General features: G+C 43.7%; 1 pseudogene; it reads left to right on the forward strand.

Annotated features, from left to right (window-relative positions):
* The first annotated feature begins 628 nt into the window (after positions 1 to 628).
* On the forward strand, positions 629 to 10404 carry LOC136508054 (uncharacterized; annotated as a pseudogene).
* Positions 10405 to 12059: the final 1655 nt, after the last annotated feature.

Below are 12059 nucleotides of genomic sequence, written 5' to 3' on the forward strand. Positions count from 1 at the left end.
GGCTTTGCTTGGACGAATAGAGGCACGCCGACGCGGAGGTTGACAACGACGCATGGACCTCGCTGTACGACAGCGGCATGGGCAACTCGCCGGCGGGCACGACGTCACACAAATTTTGTCTCCCTCGCCTGCTTACTGGAGCGTCTGCTATGGAGGCGGTCGCGGCTTGCCAGCTCGGTGGAGGCGGTTGCGGTGAGTGGGTCGGCCGCAGCGAGGAGGCAGCGAGGTGAAGGCGAGCGAGGTAGACTGGGCCTGGTGAGGAATGCGGCACGGATGAGGCAATGTGGGGAGGCAGAACAGAGGAGGTTGTAGGAGATGGGGCGCGACGCTGTGGAGGACGAGCAACAACGAGATGGAGTGGGGTGGGCGGATGGGCACGATGACGCAGGGAGGAATCGGTGTAGTGAGTGGACGGGACGAGCGGATAGGGTCGCTAGACGAGCGGTGCGTGCAAAAGTAAATGGAGGGAGGCGTTCGTCCTTCCGGGTCTCTTAATGGTATTATTGTCGTTTCCCAAAACAAAATGCACCTAATGTTTTTATTATGGGCCTGGCCTGCTTCCTCCTAGTGGTTGTTAATGGGCTCCTGGGCCGAACGAGTCCATGCTACTCGTCTCGTCTTCTTCCTTCACTCCGTCCCTTCTCCTTGGCTGGCCTTTCCGCGCCGCAGTTGTTGGTTAGGGCGGGGATGGCGGCGCCGCTCCTCTTCTACGACCTCAGCCTCCTCCCGTCCTCCTCCTCCGGTGACGGAGGCGATGGCAACTCCTCTTCCTCCTCCCGCCTCCAACTCTTAGCCGCCACGGCGCGCGCTCTCGAGCTCGGCTACGCCGCCGTCGCTCTTGACCACCCCCACCGCGGCATCCTTGCCGACTCCCACCGCTGCCGCACCGAGCTTTTCGCGCCCCTCTCCTCGCTCCCGCTCCCATCCTCCGCCGCTCTCCATGGCCGCCGCCTCGCCTCCCCCGCCTCCGAGCCCTTCCGCCAGTACACCCGAATCACCCTCTCCCTCGATTCCGCTGCTGCCACCGCTTCCGCGCTCGCCCCCTCCGCCTCCCGCCTCCTCCGCAACTACGACCTCGTCGCAGCCCGCCCCCTCACCCAGGCCGCATTCGATCACCTCTGTCAGGCACCCCTCTCAGCTCAACACCTTGATCTCATCTCCATCGATTTCTCCTCGCACGGTAAGCTGCCCTTCCGCATCAAGCCCCCAATGCTCAAGCTTGCCCTGCAAAAGGGGCTGCATTTCGAGATTGCCTACTCCCCACTCATTTCTACTGACGTCAATGCCAAGAGCAACCTGATAGCTGAAGTCAAGGTCAATGTTATTCTACTCCTACCCAAAGACCCAACATTGTTTTCCATTTGTGATAACGCCTCTCTCTCTCTTTGAGAAGATCACCTATTTTCAGACACCATATGGTACATACAACTTTTATATATCTATAATAATACATTCCATTTTCAGCTTTTGGTGGACTGGACTAAAGGAAAAAATCTCATCATCTCAAGCGCTGCTCATACTGCTTCCCAGATCAGAGGCCCCTATGATGTCATAAACCTATCTGCTTATTTACTTGCCATTCCCATCGACCGAGCAAAAGCTGCTATGTCCACCAACTGCAGGTGAGCTATTCATTTGCCAAGCCCCTTGTCTCAGAAATCATGCATGGTAGCCAGCCATTCTGTCAATTTATGCTACTGATTGGGTTAGTTTTGGCTCGTGCAGTAACCCCTGTGCAAAGAGCATCTTTTGCTGTTAAAATATATCAGCCTTTTGTTTTATTTAGTTTCAGCTCTCTGATTGCAACCTGGAACCGGCCATTCTGTCAATTTATGCTACCTACTTTCCATTTAAAAAGACAGCAAATGTTGCTTGCATTGTGATGCGATTTTGTGCCATTTTAACCATTGTCAGGTCACTTGTTTTGAAGGCTATGAGGAAGAAACACTTTTACAAAGAAACAATTAGAGTACACAGACTATTACCAATACCAAATGAAGAGTTGACTTCAACAAAATTCAAGTTTGCTGATTGGATTGGTTGGAATTCTGTATCATCTGAAGTAGGAGCAAATCAGCGGGGACCTCCTTCCAACTTTGATGAACTTCCTGGTTCACCCATATGTGGTGTAATAGAAGGGTCACACGAAAAACCTCATAATCCTGATGTGTCTGTCATTGCTAAACTGTCAGAACAACCTAGTGATCAAGGTCAAATCCCATCTGAAACTCAAGAAGAGACACTACAAGTTGACAGAACTGAAGTCCTGACAGATTGTGTCCAATCTATCTTGCCAGCATCTTTCAATTATCACAATGCTATACTTGAGAAGGCCGAAAACAATGAAGTTTTTGTCAATCCTTTTGTGCAGCCTGGTACAGGTTGTTTTGCTGACCCAAAAATTATCGCCAAACATGTTGAATTCGTGCAGGATGCAATGGAAGTAGATACAATAGAATCATGTAGGCCAAAACTCATTGTCAGTGACAATATTCCTTCAACCTCTGATACTAGTACGAAGCTAGCATGTTATGCTCTTCCCCATGGCATAGAGTTTTCTGGTACTAGTCTTGAGGATCAGGGGCCAAGTCTTATATGAAATATCACACTGATTGCACCTCTGGTGTGAGTGAGGTTGATGAAATTTCTTCTGGTGCTGATGTTTGGCCTGAGGACAAGGATTCAGACAGGTCTAATGGAATGCAAGCTGATAATGAGGCTTGCAGAGGTACTTCAGAACCACTGGAGTGTCCCCCATGTGGGGTAGATGACGAGGCACCATCTGATCTTTCATTTTACTCAAGTCATGAATTATGCAGGGATGTTATAATTCAGACGAAAGTTATGGAGGGAAAAGTAGAGCAAAGTAGGGATGAAAACATAGTACAAACTGTGGAAAATGAAGCAGAATCCGTTGACAAAAAAACAAGAACATCTATTTGAGTGGAACCTACGTCCCATGGTCAGGAGATCAGCTCAACTATTCATACAAGAAGCACTGGTGCAAGCTGTGAAAGTGATGAGCTGAAAGAACAGAATTCTAAGGACATAAATGCTTCTTTGGATAAAAGTATTGCTAAAATGCATGAGCTAAACAACATGTGGGAGAAGATGGCAACCAACATTTGGAAGGTGGCCTCAGAGGTGTGTGGAGTAACCAAAGGAAGTGGAGGCAAGGCTAAAGATACTTGGTGGTGGAACGAGCAAGTCCAAATGGCTATTAAGGAGAAGAAAGAATGCTATAGACGCTTGTACCATGACAGGAGTGTGGACAACATAGAGAAGTATAAGGTGGCAAAGAAGACTGCAAAGCGAGCTGTAAGTGTGGCAAAGGGTAGAGCGTACGAGGATCTTTACCAACATTTGAGTACGAATGAAGGAGAGAAGGACATTTATAGGATGGCTAGGGTTCGTGAGAGAAAGACAAGGGACTTCAACCAAGTTAAGTGCATTAAGAATGAAAGGGAGCATCTCTTGGTGAAGGAGGATGAGATCCGACATCGATGGCAAGAGTATTTTGACAAATTGTTTAATGGTGAGAATACCTTTCAGTTGGATGGCTCTTTTGATGACACCAATAGGCGCTTTGTGCGGAGAATCCAAGAATCTGAGGTCAGCGAGGTGTTGAAAAGGATGAAAGGAGGTAAGGCGATGGGACCGGATGGTATCCCAATCGAGGTGTGGAGATGCCTCGGGGGACATAGCTATAGTATGGCTAACCAAGCTGTTCAACCATATTTTTCGATCGAACAAGATGCCTGACGAGTGGAGGAGAAGTATATTGGTACCGATCTACAAGAATAAAGGGAATCTTCAAAGTTGTACTAATTACCGAGGAATTAAGTTAATGAGCCATACTATGAAGCTATGTGAGAGAGTTATCGAGCATCGCTTGAGAGCAATAACGCGGGTCTCTATGAACTAATTTGGTTTCATGCCCGGAAGATCAACCATGGAGGCCATTTTCTTAATAAGACAAGTTATGGAGCGGTATAGGGAGAAGAAGAAGGACCTACACATGGTTTTTATTGACTTGGAGAAGGCTTATGATAAAATACCAAGGAATGTTATGTGGTGGGCTTTGGACAAACATAAAGTCCCAACGAAGTACGTCGGACTCATTAAGGACATGCACCCTGTTCGGGAGGCCGTATCGTATCGTGGATTATTTACTGCTGGCTGGTTTGGTGTGAGAAAAACAATGTTCCCGGCTGGAAATTTACGATCGTTTACGAGCAAGCGAATAGGCTGATGTACAACAATGTTGTGACTAGAGTTCGAACAAGTGATGGAGATACGGATGACTTTCCGATTAGGATAGGACTACATCAAGGGTCAGCTTTGAGCCCTTATTTGTTTGCCTTAGTGATGGATGAGGTCACAAGGGACATACAAGGGGACATCCCTTGGTGTATGCTTTTCGCGGACGATGTAGTACTAGTTGATGAAAGCCGGACAGGAGTGAATCAGAAACTGGAGTTATGGCGGGAGACTTTGGAGTCCAAAGGTTTTAGACTCAGTAGAACTAAAACTGAGTATATGAGATGTGACTTTGGCACTACTACTCGGGAGGAGGAAGATATTAGTTTGGAAGGTCAAGTAGTGCCTAGAAAGGATACCTTTCGATATTTAGGATCAATGCTACAGAGAGACGGGGATATTGATGAAGATGTTAGCCATAGAATCAAAGCAGGGTGGATGAAGTGGCGGCAAGCATCTGGTGTCATATGTGACAAAAGGGTACCACAGAAGCTAAAAGGCAAGTTTTATAGGACGACGATTAGACCTGCTATGTTGTATGGTGCAGAATGTTGGCCTACGAAAAGACGACATGTTCAACAGTTAAGTGTTGCGGAAATGCGTATGTTGCGTTGGATTTGCGGTCATACAAGAAGGGATCGAGTTCGGAACGATGATATACGTGATAGATTAGGGGTAGCACCAATTGAAGAAAAGCTTGTCCAACACCGATTGAGATGGTTTGGACATGTGCAACGGAGACCTCTAGAGGCACTGGTGCGTAGTGGAATCCTAAGCCAGGATAGTAACGTGAAGAGAGGCAGAGGAAGACCGAAGTTGACTTGGGTAGAGGCAATAAAAGGAGACTTGAAAGGATGGAATATACCCAAAGACTTAGCCTTAGATAGGAGTGCTTGGAAGACAGCTATTCACGTGCCTGAACCTTGATTGCTTCTGCTGGGTTTCAACTCTAGCCTACCCCAACTTGTTTGGGACTTAAAGGCTTTGTTGTTGTTGTTGTTGTTGTAAAATGCATGAGCTACTTCTAAAATTTCCTTATCCAAGTGGTAAAGCTGGGATGTCCACAGTCAGATCAGGTAAGATATGATGCCTTGACTAATCTTTTTTTTTAATTTGGAACACTCCTAATCTTTCTACTCTTTAATATTCAGAATTGTTTCATTTATTTACGGTGCATACTGCCGTTTTGTGTTGCATACCTTTTTTTCTCTGTTAATTCTCTAGTTTCTTGAGATGATACAATGGGGTTTCTGTCATCTTTCTTTTATAAGGGAAAGGCAATCAGAAGGATACTCCTTGTTCCTTGCCTCATTTACATATTTTGTTAAAGAGTAAAATAAACTTCCTTTTGGAGAGGCCGAAAGGGTTTATCATCTTGTTTCGTGAAAAGGATTTGATTCTGTAGAACACAAAAAATAAGTTCATATTATATCTATCTTCTAAACAAGTCTAAATTATTGTTGCTTTTGCAGAAAAGCGAAGACATAAACTAAGGCCGCACCATCCAGCTTATCGTCCTTTCTTGGGCTTCCTTCGGTCCGTTTGTTTCAAGAAGAAAATATGCAAAGTAAGAGGACTGATCAAACGTGCATGAGGTTTTATTTCACTCTGACAGGAGTTTGCTGTCAATTACCATCCCTGAATCATTATGTAACAAGGGAAGATCAAGAAATCTCGTTTTAAAGTTTTGATTTGAAATGCAAATCCTTTTACCAATCAGTTGTATTGTACATATGGAAAACAGAGCCATACCTGAAAGGTGGAAAATTTTCTTTTTTGGTTCGTCCATATGTAACCTAGGTCTAACTTTCCCCGGTGCCACTACAAATCTCAACTTTCAAGTTTTGTATAGTAAAACTCTCCTTTTGGTTCCTACTTTCATGTTTGGTGACTTTGATCAAATTAACCTTGGACAAATTAAGATACATACTGATCTGATCAATGACTAATGGGACTGGCAGTTCCACCTGGCTCACTACCTTTAATACACAAGCTCATGAAATCTGGTGAATATTGCAGTAGATATGTTTTAGGTTTGACCATTGACTGATAGTATGGTTCTGGAAATAAATAGAAATATAGGTCAGGGAAAACTAGTGTTGGTTTTACTGTTTCGCAAATGTGCAAAGTTGCAGTAACAATCTGATTTATCTTTTTTCACGTAGCAGGCTTAGTAATTCTGCATTAATTTTATTCTTATTAGGTATTTACATTCTTACCAAGTATTGTTGACTTTATTGTAAATGGAACAGAAACAGTTGGCTGCATGTTTGCTCATGAAATGTTCTGTCATGCTAATGCTGAAATTAGGAGGATATTAAACTATTAGCTCAATCCTATCTGACGCTTAATTCTTCACTGCCTGTGAAACATGATTTCATATATTCTTGTTGAAATAGATATTGTTGGCATTTGTTGCTAGATCCTTATTACAGGATGCTCTACACTAACAAATGTGTATAATCATCAATGTTGGTGTATGCATATGTAACTAAAAGAAAACCCATTTGAAAGTGTTTGCATGTCTAGCCTTGAAACACCTTACATATAGCACCTCAATTTTAGCAGCTTCTTCCTTGCTTAACTGAAAATAAACCTGCACGTGACCACCATGTATGGCCATTATGTTATTCTTAGGCTTTGTAGGCTCTCTGAAGTAGCATTATGTTATTCCTACTCATCCTGATATCCTCTATACCTAACAATATTGAAGCAGTAAAAATGTTATGTTTTGTAGTGATTGCCTTGAAATAATATGAAGCAATGGTTACTAAAACTGGATTCATCACAAAAAAAATTTATGCAAAATGTAATCTCATTTTAGTACCTGGCACGGCGGAGCCTGCAAAATTATAAATTATTGTAAACAGACATTGTAGCATATGGTGCTCCCATGTTGCCATAGTATAGCAAATCAACTACAAGATGAACCAGCTATGCTGTACTCAAATGCCTCTGGAAATATTGAGTTGGATGTGCATATTTCTTGTTTTCTTTCATTTCTACTTAGTATTCTATGGATGTAGTTTAGGGATTAAACATGAACTACTAAAAATTTTCTCTTTAAAGATAGACTGTATTGGAAGGGAAGATAAGCGCAGATAAAGTAGTAAGCTCCGCTAGCATTGCTGTGGCTTTTCAAAAGCATTTGTTTCCTGATTTTGGATGCAGTAACAGTTGATAGCATTATTTTTGGAGGCCAAACAGCAATATCCTATTTTAATGGTATAAGATTCCACTATAACTAGTTAGCTATTACAGCATAGCACATGAACCATGAAATGACCATGCTTCTATTTGATGTGAAAAGTTTCTAGAGGCCATGATCGTGGTAAAAAGCCATACCCTACACTTGCACCTGGAGGAAGATTTGGGGCAGGACCAAAATCTTTCCTCCATATGACACATCCCACCAGAACAGGAGGTCTTATCAGCCTCCATCTATGTGGCCTCCTTCAGCTAAAAGTTATTACATTTGAAATGGCCGGTTGGTTATTCTTAACTTCATTTCATTTGAATAGTGATTTGCAATTTTATATTAGGCATCCTATTGGAGTTAAATGAACTTCTCTGTACTTGAATACCAATTATTTCAATAGTTGTGTATCTATGTAGTCTGCAATAAATTCTCCGTGCACATCAACTAAACAATCATTGCATCACCACTCATGCTATAGTGGTGTGACTATTCTTATAGTTGACCTAGTAGAAGAAAAGGAAAATCTAGGAGAACTGCGCGCTATCCTATCACTCCCACTTGTTTTCATTATCTTACATGAATGATTCGTTGATGTGTTGCTTGACAAAGAGGCATTGGCTTATGAAATACTTGTATTTCTCTTTCTATGCAGTGAAGTGTCAATAGTTTAATGTGTGGTTGCTTTGGTGTCTTGAAATCGATGCAGGTTGCATGTAAAAGGAAGTCGTAAGAATTGTGGTGCACACAAGCAATTTGGCTCATGTCAATGGACAATAGATCTATGGTGCCCTTTGACTTTATCTTGTCGGTTGGCTAAGGCCACTTCAAGTCGTCAGGGCATATGGCTATGTCAACGTGATACACAATTCTTGAGTGGGCTACTGTAGGGATTCACGAGAAGCTGTGGCCATAATAGGAGCAGGGAGTGCTGCGATTGGTGTGAGGACACTCCAGTGATTTTACCAACCAATTGCCAACTGAAAACAGCGTCCTGGGTCAATAGCAGGAAACTTGTGCCCAATAGTTGCTCGAAACAAAACTGATTCTTGTGGGCTCAGCCTTGCTGTAGGCTGCATTATTCAAAGGTGGTATCATACCATTTCTTCCTACCCCACCAAAAATCTTGGGAGATGTCACTTCTGATTTTGAAAGCTCATCATATGAGCCAGTGCGGTGGACTTTGTAGGGACAAAGCCTTTTCAAGGGATGCTTTTGCGTTTAGTTGCGATCATCATTCAGTGAGCTTCCTTTGCAATGACCTTTGTTTCTTGAAATCTGGATGTAAATGAACTAACTGCATGGAAAATCTTGGGAGATGTCACTTCTGATTTTGGAAGCTCGTCATATGAGAGCCAGTGCGGTGGACTTTGTAGGGACACAAGTCTTTTCAAGGATGCTTTTGCATTTAATTGCGATCATCATTCGGTGAGCTTCCTTTGTAATGATCTTTGTTTCTCCAAATCTGGATGTAAATGAACTAACTGCATGGGTTGCTTACCTTTGCATGTGTCCATGCATCACATTACTCTGATTAGGGAATGATGGGGGATGCTAGAATCAGGCTAATATTTTGCATGTTGATTCCCTCCCCAGAACCTGGACCCATACATGGAGTGGTATTGGTAGGCCCTTCCCCTTAGTTGCGGTGTGGTCAACTGCAAGTTGAGCATGTGTCTGTCCTGGTTTAACAGCAGCACAGGACATATGGGATGGGAGTACCATTTTAAAGATATCAAGTGGAACCAAAAAGGTATAAGCGATATCTCCAACTTACTCATTTCTCCTTGAATAGAAATTTAGATAGAATCATGACCACCATTTTCCTTAATCATTGTCCAGCTTTGGTGTTGCTCATGTGCTGTGCTCACAATCTATTGAGATTCTCATTGTCAGAACGTACACATGCATTGTGGTTTTGGTGCTAGCTGCATTGATCCAATTCCTTGGTGCATAACATGGAGAATTCCTGCCTGCATTGTGGTTGTGCAGTGCACGCCCAAAATTCAGTAAAGCTGCTGTGCTTGTATGCGCACCAGCTTACTTTTGTTAGGTTGTGGCAGCTAGCCGTGGATGCAGCACTAGCACCTGTACATGGCTCATTGTGTATGTATGTATGTTGGTCTCCATCTCCTGTTGCATGTGTTTGTTCAAGTCTATAAAACCCAAGAGGGCCTGCCTGCCTGTCAGCTGTCACCACATACTACCGATCGAGACATACATTAGCAGCACCCATAGGCCACAGCCATGTATCAGCAACACCATCACTGGGCCAATTCCTCTTGTTATTGCGTTGATGGTGAGATCAAAGGTAGTGATGCCATCCTTTCCTCTCGGCCAGACGCCTTACTTGCCAGTGGAGGAGCATTCCTGCCTTCTCCATCGCCGCTGCCACCGCAGTCGAGCTACATGTCTCGTTACTATTCGCAGCCTGCCCCTGCCATTGTTCCTCCACCCATGGCCAGCCAGCTGCACGCCACCCCCCACCTGTCCCCGACGACGTCGTCGTCCGGCATGGCTGCAGCAACTGTCCTCCCCGTTTCGCCGGGCGCTGAGCACAGGAGATCTCATCGTCCGGGACCGGGAGGAGGAGCAGAGGGTGGGGGCGGCAGCAGGCAACTAGGTACAGCGCGGAGGAGCGGCGGGAGCGCATTGACAAGTACCGGAGCAAGCGCAACCAACGCAACTTCCAAAAGAAGATCACGGTCTGCCCTGCTGCAACATATATATCCATGCATATTGGTTTGGTTGGTTTCAGCTAGCTATAGCTGCTTCCTCTAACATATGCAAATGAATAGGTGGCGCAGTACGCGTGCAGGAAGACACTCGCAGACAGTCGTCCACGGGTGAAGGGACGCTTCGCGCGCAACGGCGGCGACTACACGGAGGCGGATGCAGTTGCAGACCACCATGTCCATGTCCCAGCAGCAGCACATCAGTCAGAGTCAGAGTCAGAGTCGCCGGCAACAACAGCCGCACCAGAGTGGTGGCCGGCAGTGCAGGAGGGCATCAACCTAGCAGAGCTCTGTGCCGACGACCACGAGATGCTGGCCGCATACCTTGGAGTCTCCTCCATCAGTATAGCTGATCATCACTACAGCTGCCAGCCATAGATAGATAGATAGATAGATGCATGAGTAGATGCTGCTCGCTTTAATTTATATTATTATATATATCATTGCTTTTTTCCTTTCTGCTAGTTAACATTATATACATCTCTGCACGGGATTTTCTTTTACTAGAAAGAAATTTGATATTGCCTTTCGCTTTAATTTATATATAACTTTTCTTTTATATATTTCCTCTGCTCGTTGTTTATTTCCTGATCAATCGATGTGCGTATCTATCCATGAGTCTGATGCACACAAGACAACATTTGTGTACTAGTCTTCTACATACATGATTTAAACATAAAAGTGCCTGCATCTGCAGTTTATTTCCTTCTCGATGACTTTGTTGTTTTATATCTTTTACATTTCATTTAACAAAATATGTATGTGACCTTGTTGGTACTGTGAATACACAAATCCACAAGTTATGTTTTTTTCTCTAGAATGATCTGTTACATCTCAATCTCCTTGAGAAGAAGAGATTTTATTTTTTGTATAAGTTTTCATAAGAGAAGAAGAATATAAATAAGTAAGGATCCACTTTGTTAGTGAAAACCATGTCCAAAAGAATACACACAACTCACAACCAACTTCCTTGTCGCTAGCCAAGCCACACCCAAAGTAGGCGCACATAGCCATCGCTTAGCTACCATGCCACAACGAAGTGTAGCATTGAACTGATAGTCACAACAACCCTATGTGGTGCCACCATAGCCGCACCACCCCTGCGCGGCATGAGAAAGGGCAATGGCCAAGCATGACCGACACACTTATGTCACACGTAGCTGACCTAGCAGCCTAGTCAGCCACACATTATACACAGACACTACGTCTAGCCACTATTTGTAGGGGCGGTTTTGCCAGCCGCCCCTACGAAGGGGTGGCTACAAATCGCTGATTTGTATGTGAATAATGTTAGTACCACTTTATCATATGAAGAAATGATCAAAATAAAAGTTGTAGATCTTGACTGAGTCCTACAACTTTTATGTTCATGACTTTTTCAGCTAAAATCATTTAATATTTCAAAATGACGTTTGAAGTTGCCATTTTTTAAAATTCAAAATTCAAACAGATAAAACACACATGAAAAGATGAATAAAATAATAGATGTAAAAACACAATAATTTGATATAGCATGATTTTAGAATTTTTTTTGAAAAAATCATTAAATTTGAAGTTAGTATAAGGGAGAAAGACTAGTTACAAGTTTTAGTCAGAGATTAAAAAGAGAAATCAGAGTTCTTTAACAATTTCAGGAGTGAGGTCTCTCTACCCATTACGGTATAGATCCGTCCAACCAACTATGAGTGAGATTAGGTCCGACTGACAGGGCAATGGATTTAAACATTACCAAGCCTATGGCCAAGCTAGCCATCTCACATATGCAAGCACCATCGATAACCGTCAACACTAGCACAAGAGAAAGGAGTCGAGGCTGATGATGGTGTACAACTTGCCACCGCCGCTGCCCTTAGATCCAACTAGACTTC

Source organism: Miscanthus floridulus, chromosome 15, assembly GCF_019320115.1.
Source record: "Miscanthus floridulus cultivar M001 chromosome 15, ASM1932011v1, whole genome shotgun sequence".
Lineage (NCBI taxonomy): Eukaryota > Viridiplantae > Streptophyta > Magnoliopsida > Poales > Poaceae > Miscanthus > Miscanthus floridulus.